Here is a 15,884-nt window from a genome sequence, read left to right on the forward strand (position 1 = left end):
GTGGTCAGTTAGGGAGAACACTTGGGGCAGGTGAAGTGGCAAGGGAAGTGTAGGTATAGAGGTGGGGACTCAGTGGCTAAGCTTTCCTGAAATTGCCCGGCCGAGTCCGGAGAGCCCCAGCATTTGAACATCCTTGTCATCATCCCCTTTTGAGACTGGACGGTTTGGTGCTCCTGTGTGCCTGCGAGAGCGAGCAGTGGTGTGGAAGGAGGACCCCCGTTCTGTAGCAGGACTAATCCCTGTCCTGATTGTTCTGTCTTCCCCAGTGAAATCATAGGGCACTGTTTTATGTGGACCAGGCTTCTGAGTCCATTCTTCTGAGCTCCTGAATTAAATTCTTCTGAGATCCTGAATGTCAAATTTGGGAACACAAAGTAGTGGGGCCAAGGGGCTGAATGGCTTAATATCGGTAACTCAGTTTTTACAATACTAGCAACTTTGTAGAAGTTGTAGGCCACTCGCCTTGAGTAGTCTAAGAGTGGACAGTGAATGATATAAAACTGTACTCCTCAGCCACTTTCTGAAATGAAGAGAAGTCATCCAGAGAGGAGTGAATGTCATGTGTCATGTCCTGCTTTTCAGCGTGACTCCCCTCCTATAGGACTTTCTGGGCTATGTCTGGTGAGTTAGGATAACTCCTAATCTCCCTCTCCACCTCCCTTCCCCTTTGTTAACCATTGTATCCAGGAGTTACCAGTTTTTGTCCTTTGAATTTGTTTCTTAAACTAAGTGGAGATAGGTTTTTATGAGGAAACAGTTTTCCTAATTTTCTCATTTGGAGGGTGAAACTTTTTTTATTTTAAACCTTGGTGGACCCGTAATTGATTAGTTTGGAGACTAGTAGCTAAACTGTGATTTTTTTTTTTAGTAGCTAAACTGTGATTCATACATAAGCCAAAGGAAATCTCAAGTAATCTTTGGGATGAGAAAATGTCAGTGCTATGTATATAACTTTATTTATTTATTATTTTTTTAATTTATATATTTCTACTGTTTATTTTTGAGAGAGAGAGTGTGTGTGCACGCATGGGGAAGGGGCAGAGAGAGAGGGGGACAGAGTGGATCTGAAGCAGGTTCTGTGCTGACAGCAGAGAGCTCGATGAGGGGTCTCGAACTCCCAAACTGTGAGATCATGACCGGAGCGGAAGTTGGTTGCTTAACGGACTGAGCCACCCAGGTGCCCCTGTTACATAACTTTATATCTCACTTCCTACTTCTTTTCCTTTTTTCCTTCATTCTGTCTGTCTTTCTGACTGTCTTTCTTTTTTAAAAGCTAGAGCCCATGGGTGAATTTAAAGGGAAAATGACTGTCAAGTGACTCCAGGTCCTAAGGCTTTTATCCTGGGATGTAGCCAGGAAAATTCATTTTATGTCATAGACAAAATAAATTTCAAAACCATCTAGTAGAGAACTGGTGCAAATTACAGGAAGGGAATAGCTAATTTCATGCATATTGTGATTCTTATAAGATGATATAAATATGTTTGAGTATTTTAAGAAAAATAAATTTGAAAATGATTTACGAAACCAGTTATTTGAAATCTTCTGTACTTTGACCTGCCCGAAACACATCAAAGTTATCATGAGAGTATTTAGGGTATGCATTCGGCCTGAGGAACATTAAATATATTTTTACTTAGCAATTGTTAATATGAAGACATCGTATCTACCAACGTGTGAGTGGGGATGGGGAGCAGAGGTGGAGAAGTGGGGTCAGGGCCATTTTGTTACACAGTTCCATGGTGTCAGTGGAAAACGTGCTCCTGGAGTTGGGCAGTGGACAGCCCTCAGGGCCATTAGCAGCAGGCCTGTTGGGAATACAAGTGGAAGTACTTTGTTCATTGGTTTATTCTTCTGCGCTTCTGGCTGGGTAGGGGTAAAGTCCAAATTGAGAGTGAACCAGGTCACAGTCTAGATTTAGGACCAGCACTCAGGGAAATTAGTCTCTGAGACAAGCCAAAGGTATAGGAATCAGATGATCCAAAGAGAGGTTAGGTACTTTTTGGTAAGGTGGTCTGGAACAATCTAAGGAGTAGAGACCATTGTCCAGGAGGTGTTAGTGGTAACAGTATAGGTGAGAGCCCGATCTCGGTAAGGTCAACTGGGTAGGAATTCTTTATGCCCCATCTAAGCAGGGAGGAGATGAAAGGCTGTGACGCCTCACTGCTACAAATGGAAGGAGCCACTGTTAGTTCAAAACAAAACAAAACAAACCAAACACAGGGGTGGTGGTGATGCAGAAGGCAATAGCATCAGCTAGAGGTCTTACGATAGGTCCATTGGGAGTGAACTATCCCATGGGGAATCATTCACAAGTTTTTAAATTATTGACAAATAGGCATTCTAAATTGAAGGATTTTTACTACCTGTTATCAAGGTAATCAGGACAGTATATAATCAAGACAGTATGGTATCAGTGTAGGGATGGACAAAGCACTGGAACACAGTAGACTGATATATATGGTTAATTGATGTTTGCTTGACAAAAGTACAAAAGTAATTCAGGAGGGAAAGATAATATATTCAACAGATGGTGCTGAGATAATTTTATATTCATAAAGATGAACCTCGACCCATACCTCACACCGTATACACAAATCAACTTGAAATAAATCATAAATCTAAATGTAAGGGCTAAAACTGTAAAATCTTCTGAGGAAAACATAGGAGAAACTCTTTGTAACCTTTGAATAGGCAAAGGTTTTCTTTGGTTTTGTTTGGTTTGATTTTTAGCACAAAAACTATATAAGAAAAAATTTGATGTATCGGACTTAAAATGAAAAACTTTAGGTCTTCAGAAGAACTAGTAAGAAAATGAACAGGCGATCCATAGTTCAGGAGAAAACATTTGCAAAACATATATCTGATACAAAAAGAAAAGCCTCTTACAACCCAATGCTAGTAATAAAATCCAATTAAAACTGGGTAAGGGCACCTAGGTGGCTTGGTCAGGTTGAGCATCCAATTCTTGATTTTGGCTTAGGTCACGATCCCAGAGTGTTGGGAACGAACCCGGTGTCAGGCTGCATGCTGGGCACAGAGTCTGCTTAAGATTCTCTCTCTCTCCCTCTGCCTCTCTCCCTTGCTCATGTTCTTTCGCTAAAATTAAAAAAAACAAACAAACTGGGCAATAGATTTGAATAGACACTCTCCAAAATAGGATGTATGAATGGCAAATATGCATATTAAGAGATAGCAATATCATTAATCATTAGGGAAAGGAAAATTAAAACCACTGGGAAATACTGCTACCTACCCCCTGGAATGGCTAATATTAAAAAGACTGACTATACCGAGTGTTGGTAAGGATGTGTAACAGCTCAGGCCCTCCCCTGTGACTGATGGGAAGGCAAAATGGCATAATCACTGTATGAAACTGTGGCTGTGTCTTAAAAAGTTAAACATCCATTTACCACATAACGCAGCAACTTCATAACTGAGTATTCACTCAAGGGAAATGAAAATCTTTATTTAAAGAAAGATTTACGTGCAAATGGTCATAACAGCTTTTTTTCATTATGGTCAGATACTGGAAACAGCTTGTTTGGTGAACGAGTAAACAAATTCTGGGGTATTACTTAGCAATAAAAAGAAATGAACTATTAATAAAACAATCTAGGTGAATCTCAAAGCCATTGTGCTAAGTGAAGGGAGCCAAACACAAAAGAGTATATACTGTATGAGTCCATTTGTAGGAAACGGTAGAAAAGGCAGAAGGCTGCAGTGACAGAGAGCTAGTGGTGGGGGAGGGGATGTGCTCCCAGGGACCTTTTTTGGGTGATAGAAATATTCCACACCATGATTGTGGTGGAGATAACAAAAATGGATACATTTGCCAAAAACCATCAAATTCTACACTTAAAATTAATGAGTTTTATTGTATGTAAATTATACATCATTAAAACTAATTAAAAAAATAAGTTCTGATTAAAATGATCTCCTTAGATACCCAGAAACACACCTTTTGTTTTTCACGTGAACATGGTATATGCCTCGTGATCACATCCTTTGTACGTGAATGTTTTGGTAAGTGAAATGTGTTACTGAAGATATATCCAGATTTTCCACCTTCGCTTGTGGGATTAATTATATTAAGTTGAACCACAGGAAATTGTTGATATCTAGTAATTTTTGACCTTCAAAAGCAGCAATTTCATATGGTTCAACTAAAGAAGACATTTTGTTTGCTTTCTGGTACACTGGAAAGACTTGTGACAATGGTTACAGTTCAAGGCTACGTGCAGTGGTTATATTCCAAGGGTTTTCTAAGACAAGGAGCCTCAATTTTTTGTTCTGAGTTATGCATTTTATTTTATCTCGTGCTTCAATTCAGTTCAGTAGATGCTTTATGTATCTCTACCGCTTTCAGGTCCTTTTGCTTGGAATTAGTAAGGGATGGCTATAAAGATGAATTTGTTGCTCCTGCCCAAAGGAATTTAGGTGATGAAATTAAAAGACAAGTGTAGACTTTGTCATAATCACAGATAAGAGACTGAAATACAGCTCTTGGTCGTCCATGTCTCCATTGTAGTAAGCAGAAGAAGGTATTTGGGTTTCCTTACTGAAGAAATAAGGGGTTGTAGATTTGTATATGTACACACACACACACACACACACACACACACATATATATATATATGAACCTGAAGAAAAAATGGAAACAAGGCCAACCATTCAGTCTGTGTGAAAATTAGAGAATTCTGCCAAGAGCAAGCCTCTCTTCACCTTTCTCAAGAGGAGTCGGTAAGGTTTGCCATTACTTAGTGGAATACCTCATGCTGACTCTTTAGTTCTTGGTTGAATGTATGGAGTCATCGTCTCACCTCAGATAATGAGTGCTTAAGGAGGCGTGTTTCTGGGTGTCTTTGTGGTCTTTCGTTTGGAGTGCAGATGTTGGGCAAGTGGCTGTCACTTCATCCTAAGACTAAACTTCATTGTTGACTAAGGTGGCGACAGGGGCCACACTCAGCATCCAAGAACAACCCTGGGAAACGCCTAAAGACATATTCTAGAGAATTCGATATAGCAGTGTGTCCAGTCTGGTAAGCTTAATGCCCTGTTTTCTTAGGTTTCTAAGTGGAGACCCGTCCAAGCAAAATGGAAAAGAAGGAGCAGAACGTATGCTTTGTGTTCCCTAATTATGGTGTACTTTCTTCTCCTTCTAATAATCAAGTATTATTAGGGGGACTCAAGGGGACTGAGAGGGCAGGTGGTTATTCTTTTCATGTGGAATGGAGTTGTCCTAAACAGAGATGAGGTTGTTGACACATAGCACATAGGCTGTTGTTTTTGGACATCTGCCCCAGAAGGGAGTGTACCCACCAAACGATGTTATGTAAGTGGGATGGGTTTCCATGCTTTGTTCTGCACTCTCTTTATGGAGTCTCAGGTCTCTGTGTGTGTGTTCCTCTGAAAATAGCCTTTGCTTTTGATCAAGGATTTGCAGCTTGGAGAAGGAGTAGGCAAACCCAAACGAAGTACTTCAGTGGGTTGTTTTTTTTGTTTTTTTTGTTTTTTTTGTTTTTTTTTTGGTGGTATTGGGGAACAGTAGAAGAGAGGACAGGCTTTGGAGTCAGCCAAATGTGGTTTCAAATCCTACAGCCTCCTTGTAAGGTGTTACAATCCTGGGCAAATTATTTAATTCCAAGCTGCCATTTTCCTTACCTGGAAAATGAGATTAATACCGGTGTCCCTTAAACATTGTTGAAAAATAGACACTAAGTTACTGCTAATATTCTTTTTTATTCTTTGTAAAATTATCATACAGTGAAATTGACCCTTCTAGGAATACAGTTCCATGAACTTTAACTTATAGATAGATTTGTATAATCACCACCACAATCAGAATACAGAAAAATTCTATTATGCTCTAGTAAACTTCCCCTGCTGCCCCCTTATAATCATGCCCTCCCTCTGTCACAAAAGCTTCTTTTTGGAAAGGGTCTTGGGGTACAAATTATGCTTAGTTTACATTTGAGATCACCCCAAATTTAGGAAAATCTTCAGTTTATGATAAGAAAAATACATATTATGTTAGGAATTACTTTTCTGGGTTGTGGCAGCAGTGTGTACGTGGGGCAATATGTCATTTTTTCCCTTTTTTTCTTCTCCCTTTCTTCCTTTCTCTGGAAATACTTATAATCCTGCACATTGGAAACGCTAAGCTGCAGAAAATCTAATTCCAAAACTACTGCATCTGCTTTGAGATTCTTTCCAATGCAGTCATACACTGACATGAAATTTAACAAAACTGTGTTTTGTACCACATTTAACATCAGTCCCCACCAAAGTTGTAAAATATGTACTTTGTCTGTCAAATCCCTCCATCTTTTGAGGCAGTCAGAGTTCTTTGAAAGCAGGTATCTGCCCTTAGGTTCCCTGCCTTCTAATTTAAGAGACTAAACTAAGACAAGCCTGGCTGTCTGTTATGGCTTAAGTTGTGCCCCTTCTCCCCAAGATATGTTGGCGTTAACCCCCAGTACCTCAGAATGGGACCTTATTTTGAGAGAGGGTTGTCGCAGAGGGAAACAAGTCAAAATGGGAACATTATGGTGGGTCTTTGTCCAGTATGACTAGTGTCCTGATGAAAAGGGGGAATTTGGACAAGACAGTCATCACCCGGGGAGAACGCCACGTGGAGATGAAGGCAGAGATCGGGGAGTCGCAGGAGAAGCCAAGGCAGACCAAGGATTGCCAGCAACCACAGAAGCTCAGGGAGGCCTGCGTCAGATTCTCTGTCATGGCCCTCAGGGTTGTAACCACCCTACCTGCACCTAGATCTCGACTTCCAGTCCCCAGAACTCTGAGGCAATCCATTTGTGGTGTTTAAGCCACCCAGTTTGTGGTATTTTATATGGCAGCCTTAGGAAGCTAACGGGCTGTCTTTAATAAAAATTATTTTTTTTAATTTATTTATTTTGAGAGAGAGTGAGAGAATACAAGCGGGAGGAGGAACAGAGAGAAAGGGAGAGAGAGAATCCCAAGCGGGGTCTGCATGGTCAGCAGGGAGCCTGATGCGGGACTCGAACTCCCGAACCGTGAGGTCGTGGCCTGAGCCGACATTAGGAATAGGACGCTTAACCGACTGAGCCACCGAGTCACCCCTAATAAAAATGACTTTTTTAAATGACAGTTTGTGTGTTGGAAGAAAGGGCAACTGGTGTTTGAGGAATTTGGAGCCCTGGTGTTGGTGATTGCTGGTCTATGGCTTGTGGACGTTGAGTTTCCTGCTGTTGCCACCACTGTGTGCAGAAGCCAGCACTTATTTCACTCTTTTTTTGTTTAGAGTGATTTGAACCATTACTGTCTCCTCCCCTCCTTCTTTCTCACCCCATCTTACTCTCTTCCTCCTCCAGATTCTTCTTTTTCTCCCATGCGTGCCTAATCTGCTTCCTCCCCAGAGCCTGCTTCCTTCCTCCCACTTGGCTTGGCTCACCTGTCTTATCACTCGTGGTTGCACAGAGAAGAAGTAAAGCGAGTGATATTGTACCTTCATGGAGTCCTGTCCCCGGACAGGAGGAAATTATTGATTGGTAGGTGCTTTGGGGTGACTGCTTCCTAAGTTTTTATTTTTATTTTCCTAGAAAATCCCCTTGATTTTCTTGAATTCTAGACAAGTCTCTACTTTGGGTTTAAAAAAAATTTTTTTTAATGTTGTATTTATTTTTGAGGCAGAGAGAGAGCATAAGCAAGGGAGGGGCAGAGAGAGAGGGAGACACAGAATCTGAAGCAGGCTCCAGGCTCCGAGCTGTCAGCACAGAGCCCGATGTGGGGCTCGAACTTACAAACCGCGAGATCATGACCTGAGCCGAAGTCAGAGGCTCAACCGACTGAGCCACCCAGGCGCCCCACTACTTTGGGTTTTTTAAATCGTACTATTTGAAGACCTAAATTGATGGGGTACATTTGGTTAAATATTTACAGAATCCACTAAAAATTCTTTGATCCCCCTGGGACTTCCAGAGGGTGTGGACCTTACCACCTGTACCCTGTCTTTCTCTTCCTCACCCCACTTAGACTGCGTGGACCATCACCACATGTTCACCTCCATTGGCTCAGCCCCGCTTCCCTGCCACATGATCCTTCTAGTGTGAAGTGTTTGAACGTAGCTGAAGACGGACAACCATGCTGCATGGTTTCCCCTTAGATGTACGACATCACGTCGCTCAAGTGTCCCCCGAGAATGTCTTGCTACACTGCCCTCGTTTACCTTCTTACACTCCGGCGGCCTGACATTTCTTACTTTCTCCTCTCTGTTAGTGTTCAGCGACCTTTGTCGCCCTGTCAGCTAACGTCTTCGTTTCTGATTTTACTGAGAAACAAGGAGTAGGACGAGAACGTCCCCATTGTCCTGACACCACATTTGCCAGCATACTTGTATCCGTGCCCATATGGTGTCTTCGCCTTGCCTGTCCCGTGGACGAGCCACCCCCGTCCTAGCCACTTGTACTCCTGTCTCTTCCGAAGCGCTGCGTTCTTACGGTGAGTGCTCCCCGCGCTCTCGTGTTCACTCCCCCCCCCCCCCACCTGTGTGTTCCTGGCAGCGTGTCATTAGCCCGTAACATCTCCTTCCTTAAAACAAACAACCGAAGCCTGGTTTTTCCCTGATGGTCTTCTCTTGCTGCCGTCTCCCCCCCTGTTTAGAGTGAAGTTCCTCAGAAACGTTGTTCATCCTCTGTATTGACTTCTTTGCTTCTCGTTCTTTCTCGAAGCTCTTTCAGTCAGACTTCGTCCAGAGTTGCTCTTGTCTTGGTCTTCAGTGGTGACTGTGTGGTCAGTGGCCCAGTCCTCCTCCCACCGGACCCCACTGTTGTCCCCACCATCTTTCTGGGGCCACTGCCTTCCCCTGGCCTCCTGTTTCTTTGCTGCTTTGAAGAACATCATGCACCCAGCTGTCTTGACTCACCGGATGCTCTGCTCAGTCCCCTTTGCCGGACGGGCTTTCTCATCCCAGTGTCCCAGGCCGCTAGGGACATGCCTCTCCTTACACGTCTCTTCTCTCTCTGGGAAATCTGGGCCTTGTGGGCCGTACAGTCTGGCACAGCTACCCAAACCCAGATGCTGTAGCACAAAAGTAGCCATTGGAGGGGCGCCCACGTGGCTCAGTCTGTTGAGCGTCCAACTTTGGCTCTGGTCATGATCTCGCGATTCGTGAGTTCGAGCCCGTGTCTGGCTCTGAGCTGTCAGCACAGCTTCAGATTCCATGTCTCCCTCTCTCTCTGCCCCTCCCCTGCTTGTGCACTCTTCCTCCCTCCCTCCCTCCCTCCCTCTCTCAAAAATAATAAACATTAAAAAAAAAAAGCAGCCATTATGATCGCCTACATTTGAGCCAGTGTAGCTGTGTTCCAAGAAAACTATTTTGGACTCTACTGTTTTAATTTCATGCGGTTTTTACGTGTTGAAATAGTTTTAATTTTCCTAACCATTTCAAAAACGTAAAAACCATTCTTAACTCACATATCATACAAGAGAGGCTGTGTCCTGTTTGGCCACATTGCTGACAAGCACCCTGTATCAGGAAGCAATGTCATCTGTTCCTTGGTGTTAGTATACCACACATATGCAGGTGAATGAAAAACTTGTATTTCCAGCACCAACTACCCACCTTGAGTTTCAGGCTCACATATTTAGCGAGCCTGTACCTCCACTTGGATATCTAATAGGCATCTCGTGTCTAAAATAGAGCTCTTGATTTTTTTCCCTCTCAAGACTACTTCTTTGGCTGCTGAGTGGACTAAACCTCAGTAAAAGTAGAAGGATAATGCAGCCATTCCAGATTTAGAACCACCGTGTGATGGAGAGGACGGATGAGGACTCGGGGGCCAGACTTGGATTCAGATCCCAACTTTCGGCTCCTTGCTGACTGTGTGACCTTGGGAAAGTTGCCTGACCCACCCACCCCCTCTCTTTAAATATGAAAAACACTAACTTTAAAGGGATGTGAGGATGATGAATAAATGTGCCTGACACAGGGTGGGCTCAGCAGGTCATTAACAGAAACCATAGTAAAAAGCTACCTATGCATAGGTTGTCAGATGAAGGAAACATTTTTTATACTCAATCTATTTGTATAACAGAATAAAGATAGCTTACCAAACTGGAGTGTAAATTAGAGCAGCAGAGAATTCAGAAGGATATTCAGATAGGTAGCAAAATCTGTCAGGTTACAACTTCCATAGGTAGGGTAAGTCTGTCAACTGGACGTCTTACAAATCTCTTGGCAGTTTAGCACTATGTTGAAAAGTGTTACGGATTGAATTTTGTCCCCCTCAGAGTCCTATGTTGAAGTCCTAAGTTCTGGTACCTCAGAATGTGACCTTATTTGGAGACAGCCTTTAAAGAGGTGCGCAAGTTCAAATGAATTCATTAGATAGACTCTAATCCAACATGGCTGCTGTCCTCTTACAAAGTGGGAACTTGGAGACAGACAAGCACACGTGGAGAACACAGCCACCTATAAGCCAAGGGGAGAGGCTTGAGACAGGTTTGCCCTGACAGCCCTCAGGGGGAACCAACCTTGCAGACGCCTTGATTTTGGACTTCTGGCTTTCAGAACTGGGGGATGGTACCTTCCTCTTTAAATTTATGGTCCTTTGGTAGAGCAGCCCTGGTATAAGGCTCATATAGAAGGGATCAGGAGGATTTCTGCAGCAGGACGTGACTCAGGGATCTCTGCTCACACCCCGCCGTGTTCTCTAATGCCTCTGAGTCGTGCCCACTTCCCCCTGTCACTGGGAAGGAAGAGGGGGTTCACGAGTGAGAGCCACAGTTACACCTGGGGCCGCGTTCTGAGAACCCTGGCCTCCCTGGTCTCTAAGCGATCAGCTGATCCAGAGCCCGTGAGCCTGTGAATTAGAGCAGCGTTACCCACAGTGTGTTGTGCGGATTAGCGATCCCAGGAGACCCTCTGGGAAAGGGTTTCTGGTCAAATTCGTTTCAGAAAATTGTGTTTTTATAGAGCTGTTTTTGAAAAGCACCAAGTATCAGAGAAAGCCTCTGAGAAGTTCTCAGAGCCTTGTTTAATGAAGCAGTTCTCAAACTTAGGTGACCGCAGAACCTGTATGCGCATGTAGTGTGTGTGAAACATTTGTTAACATCCCTGACAGCTGGTGTTATGTGGGGTATACTCTGAGAAATGCTGATAGATAAATCTTGGTTATATTCGTCATATAGCTTTTTTGACTCAGAATACTTTATCAGTTATGGACATTTTCACTTTTCTTATACCTATTTGGGTCTCATCCATGGCATAAACTTTTTCTCAGTTTTATTGAAGTGCAATTGACATACAATAAACTGCATATATTTCAAGTGTACAATTTGGTAAGTTTTGATGTACGTGTATACCTATGAGGTCATCACCACAATCAAGGTAACGTATGTTTCACCCCAAAAGGCATAATCATTTTTAATATAGTGATCATGGTATCACATAATCTTTAAAAAAATTTTTTTTAACATTTACTCATTTTTGAGAGATGGAGAGAGAGAGAGCACAAGCAGGGGAGGGGCGGAGAGAGGGGGAGACGCAGAATCCGAAGCAGGCTCCAGGCTCTGAGCTGTCAGCAGAGAGCCCAATGCGGGGCTCGAACCTACGAACCACGAGATCATGACCTGGGCCAAAGTTGGACGCTTAACCGACCGAGCCACCCAGGTGCCCCTCACATGATCATTTTAAGTAGCATAGACGTAGTCTGTAGCTCTAGGTCCCAATAAAATAAACAGTTTAATATTGAACCCTCTTAGCCTCCAAAACTGGTTGGCCATTTGGAATTGTCCTATATAGCAAAGGGTAATAATAAGAGATATGAAGAAGAATACTTTGATTTATTTATATTTAAATGACTTGGGACCATCTTTGTCTGTTTCCTTCACTATAAAAAAGCCGTATCTCTTTCATAGAGCTATTGCAAAGAGTAAATAAGATAACATGCATGAAAATGCACAACAATGCCTAGCACATTGTAGGCACTAACTAAACAATTTTCTTCCTTCCCTTCCTGGTTTCTTAGCCACCACCTTACCCCCTTCCAGTTTGCATCCAGGTGTCAGACAGATGGCTGTTGCTCTGGTTTGGATCCAAGGTTATTGGGCGTGGAGACAGAGAAATGAGCCAGAGTAGTGTACATTGGTCGTTGTGTTAGAGCATTTTTGCTTGGTGAAGCTCAGGTATTTGAATCATCTTTTTCTAGGTCTGTTTAAAAAATGTTTTACCAAGGGGCGCCTGGGTGTCTCAGTCGGTTGGGCATCCGACTCTTGATTTTGGCTCAGGTCATGATCTCATGGTTTGTGAGTTTGAGCTCAGCTAAGGGCTCCGTGCTGACAATGCAGAGCCTGCTTAGGATTCTCCCTCTCCCTCTCTGCCCCTCCCCTGCAAGCGTGCACATGCCCCCCCTCTCTCAAATAAATGAATTAAAAAAAAGGTTTTACTAAAAGTTGGTGTTGGTAGATTGTTGGGTAGCAACGTGTACATATCAGTAAGTGGGGCAGGTGAGCAGAGGGAACTGGCTAGCTGTAGAGGAAAACTTGCTTTACGTTTTAGGCAGTTTTTAAAATTCGTTTGTAAATGTCACCTTTTGTTATGTTAACAGAGAGTTAAAAGTCATATATGTTTATTGAATTCACAAAACAGAAGACTGATTAAATTCGAACTCATTTTTGTGAAGATTTTATTTTTGAGTAATCTCTACACCTAGTGTGGGACTTGAATCCACGACCCTGACATCGAGAATCCCATGCTCTACTGACTGAGCCAGCCAGGTGTCCCTGAACTGATTTTTAATTAAAATTATTCTTAGAGTTAATTTCATTAATTTATTTAACTTGGCAGTTATTTTTACTCACTTTTGTTTGTAATTTTGTATGCATGTTACTTATATGTCTATATATGCTACTTATGTATATATATTATATATAAACATATGTTTATATTTATACATTACTTATTAAATGTGGTTGGGATGACTAGATTATTTGTGTCTGAATAAGAGGAAGAAGAAAGCACCTAAGCCCGGAAAGTTCATGTGTTTACTTCAAGGCAGAAAAAGTTGGCATATTTTGGCTTGCCATGTATCTCATTATGGAGGCAGCAATCTGAAAGGGATATTAAATTAGAAGCAAACCTGTTCTGTACTGGTTAACCAATGAAAGTTAGATTGACTGTTTAATAGTTAAGTACTGGGGCCACATCTGGAATTAAATCTTTCACAAACTTTGTTTAAACCTTTGTTGCCTTGAATTGGTACAGTTTTCCCCCCATTTGTTCAATGGCCTAAATTTGTTTTTGGCTTTTTACAATTCTTTCTTCTTTCTTTTTTTTTTTTTTTTTTTTTAGAATTTGGCAGTGCTTTCCAAAATGTTTCCTTCTGCACTGCCTCCAAAACAAAATTATAAACAGGTTGACTTTTTTTTTGTTTTAATGCATTATGAAATAGTGTTTTTACTTTTCTGACTTGGGAAAGTGTCTGGGTTTGAGTAAGTTCTAATGCTGGGCCTTGAAAGATGAGAACATGAATATACTTTTATCGCTTCATCAGCTAGAGAAGGATGTTGGCAGTTGGGAAAATGTATAAATAGAACTATGTAGCTGCGGAGTGTCCTGTGTGCACTCATAGACCCAGGAGCACCCATGGTAGGGAACCTGGCTCATAGGGTTGAAACTCATGGGCCCCATCCATTAACTCAGCAGTTTATCAAACATCATGGCGTATGTGCTGTGTGTCGTGACAGTTTGTAAGTGCTAAGGACGCACAGATGAGTGGGGTGGGAATAAAAGGCCAATTTTATTTTTTGAAGTGTTGGTATTTTTAACGCTGAGACATGAGACCTTGTAAGGAAAATAATATGAAGCTAATTACCCAGTTTTAAGGTTTTGAACTATGGTCTTTGATGTGAGATATGATCTGGGTTTTCCACCAACGGACCCCAAACCTTACCTAATGCATTCAGCAGTCGTCATGGCCTCTTTTCCAAGGTCTAAGGCAATTCCAGCAGGAAATAAGTACATGCCACCTATTTCTTAGCATTTTCCCCTTCTTTTTCTTTCTACCTTTCTTTTGCTTTTTCTCCTTTGATCTGGAAATCGAGGGGAAGTGAAGTAGCCCTTCATAAGAAGGTTCAGATAACTTTTAGGCTTGAGGCATTTCTGTGCCAGGCTGGCAGATGACGCCTGCCAGATCACCATAAAGGGAGAATCATGTGGCACTGAGGCAGGTCACTCCGGTACTGTCCTTGCTGGACCCGACCTGACCCGTCCACTCTGTGCCTTGCCCAACTCCCTTAGTTGCTGGGAGCCAAAAAAAAAAAAAAAAAGAGCTCAAGATATGAAAGGAGAGTTAGTTTTCCAAATATGGGCCCCAAATCTTACTTTCAGAGCTGTGTACATGAGTAGCATGTGGGGAATCCCTCGTTTCAACAGAGATGGTGAAGACCGTCCTCTAAATTGTATCTGAAACAGGCAAACTCTCAAACCATGCTAGCTCTCAAAGCACACAAAGTCATGAAGATTATTTGACGTTGTAAACAGCTCAGTTTGTTTTCTCATCTGTCTTTTCAAATCTGTTTTATGGACAGTATTCTTGAACTCCTATTAGATTACCTCGACATTGGCTTGCTTCAGATGCAAGTAACAGCAGTAAGCATACTGAATGTTCTTCACAATTGTTGAGGTTGGGGTTTACACAAGAACATGGCGTGGCATTGGTCAAGTTCAGTTTCCTTATCCAGATGACTCTTATTGAGCACCTCCTGCATGCAAGCCGCATCACTCTGTGATTTTATGTGGGTTCCTTGGATGTTATCAACAGAGCCCTCTGGGTTGAGCAATTCCTGGAAGTTTCAAAAACTTCAGCCAGCTTGGGGATTGCATCTTACGCTCTCGATAATACTCCTAAGGGGGGAATGGTGGGTGATGTCCAGGTAGGGAAGAACACTTGGAACACTTAGCAAGTTCATGAATCAGTAGTATATAATCTGTAGAATGTGGAACATTCTAGAATAAAAAAGTCCATAATACTTCTTTTTATTATGAAGGGTAGAGAATTTATGGGTGTGCTAAATTAGGATTGAATGGCTCCTTTGCCTGTGTTTCTCAAATAACCTGGTAAGCCCCTCTCATCCTCCATTGTAGCCCGTGTGGTTCTTGTTCAGATCTGGTTCTCACCAGACAGTGCATTCCTGGGGGTCAGATGCCATGTCTCACCCATCTTTGTTCTCCCAGGATCTAGTGCAATGTTAGGGTTGCCAGATAGAGTACAGAGTGCTCAGATTTGAATTTCAGGTAAATAACAACTAATTTTTATTTTAAGTATGTCCCATGTATGCATGTATTAGTAAATTTGAATTTTATGTAAACAACAAATAATTTTATAGTATAAATATGTCCCATGCCATATCAGATTTAATTGGTAATCCTATATTTTTATTTGCTCAATCTGGCAACCCTATAATGTCCATTACTCAGAAACTATTTTTTTGTGGGGGCGCCTGGGTGGGTCAGTCGGTTAAGCGTCCAGCTTCGGCTCAGGTCATGATCTCATGGTCCGTGAGTTCGAGCCCGGCATCGGGCTCTGTGCTGACAGCTCAGAGCCTGGAGCCTGCTTCGGATCCTGTGTCTCTGCCCCTCCCCCGCTCACACTCTGTCTGTCTCAAAAATAAACATTAAAAAAAAAGAAACTATTTTTTTGAACCAGAACAGGTATAATTCTACCGTGTGACCACAATGTAGTATTCCTTCACAAGTAGTATTAGTGAGGATAGACCATTTCACCACCAACAACTAGGTAGCATTGATTATAGAAATATGTAGCGAGGACCCGAATTAATGGGTTTGCCAGTGCCTCTTGCCTTCTGTGAGCCAGGCACTCCTAATCCCAAGTTTTTTATGT

The 15,884-nt window shown here is 42.3% G+C and overlaps 1 protein-coding gene and 1 long non-coding RNA gene across 7 annotated transcripts in view; both read left to right on the forward strand.

The window, feature by feature from the left end:
• The window catches only part of MFHAS1 (multifunctional ROCO family signaling regulator 1), a 103,204-nt gene that overhangs the window by 24,484 nt on the left and 62,836 nt on the right, over window positions 1-15,884 (forward strand). The gene's annotated exons all lie outside the window — the stretch shown is intronic.
• LOC145715453 (uncharacterized) lies at window positions 7,091-8,151 on the forward strand. The gene is made up of 2 exons (XR_014137642.1): window positions 7,091-7,532; window positions 8,017-8,151. It is a non-coding gene; the product is annotated as an uncharacterized LOC145715453 (long non-coding RNA).

Source organism: Panthera onca, chromosome B1, assembly GCF_046562875.1.
Source record: "Panthera onca isolate mPanOnc1 chromosome B1, mPanOnc1 haplotype 2, whole genome shotgun sequence".
In the NCBI taxonomy this organism is placed as follows: domain Eukaryota; kingdom Metazoa; phylum Chordata; class Mammalia; order Carnivora; family Felidae; genus Panthera; species Panthera onca.